Source organism: Echinops telfairi, unplaced genomic scaffold (assembly GCF_000313985.2).
Source record: "Echinops telfairi isolate 266 unplaced genomic scaffold, ASM31398v2 ScPeMD7_41;HRSCAF=154, whole genome shotgun sequence".
Taxonomy (NCBI): Eukaryota; Metazoa; Chordata; class Mammalia; order Afrosoricida; family Tenrecidae; genus Echinops; species Echinops telfairi.
In genome coordinates, this window is record NW_022103939.1 from 1,060,828 (window position 1) to 1,061,825 (window position 998).

Genomic DNA, 998 nt, shown 5'->3' on the forward strand with positions numbered 1-998 from the left:
TTTTTTCCCTATACCCTTTTTTCATTTTCTTTTTTAAAGCTTACCTCAGTGGACTCATGTTATGCTTGTCCTTTATTGCTTGGCTTACTTTGCTTAGCATGATTTCCTCCAGTTCTTCCCATGCAGTGATACGCTTCATACGTTCATCACTGCTTTTTAGTCATGCATAGTACTCCATTGTATATATGTACCACAGCTTTTTAATCCATTTGTCAGTTGATGGAAATTTGGGTTGTTTCCAACTCCTTGCAATTGTGAACTATGCCGTAATGAACATTGGAGCACAGATGTCTGGCCTTGGTTTGTTTCTTGACTCTTCTGGGTATATGCCCAGTAGGGGGATTGCTGGGTCATATGGTAACTCAATTTCCATCTGTTTTAGATATCGCCAGAACGATTTCCATAATGGCTATACATACTTACAGGTCCACCAGCAGTGGATGAGAGTTCCTGTCTCCTCACAGCCCCTCCATACTTGTTGCTTTCTGATTTTTTGAATTGGGCTATCTTTGTTGTTTTAATTTGCATTTCCAGCACCACTTGTTAAAGAGGGCATCTGCTTCCCATTGGATATTTTTTGGGCCCTTATCAAAGATCAGTTGTGTGTATGCTGATGATTTTATTTCTGGGTTTTCAGTTCTCTTGCATTTGTCTGAGTATCTGTCATTGTACCAATACCATTCGGTTTTGACAACTGTGGCTGTATAGTATGTGCTAAAATCAGGTAAAGCAAGCCCTCCTACTGTGTCCTTTTTCTTGAGGAGTTCTCTGCTCATCATGGCCGTCTTCTCTCTCTATTTGAAGTTGGTAATCAGTTTTTCCATTTCTTTGAAGAAAGATGGGGGTAATTATATCAGGATTGCATTAAACTTACATAGTGCCTTTGGCAGAACTGACATCTTTACCATATTGAGTCTTCCAATCCACGAGCATGGGATATTCTTACCTTTGTTGAGGTCATTCTTGGTTTCTTGTAATAGTGTTCTGTAGTTTTCCCC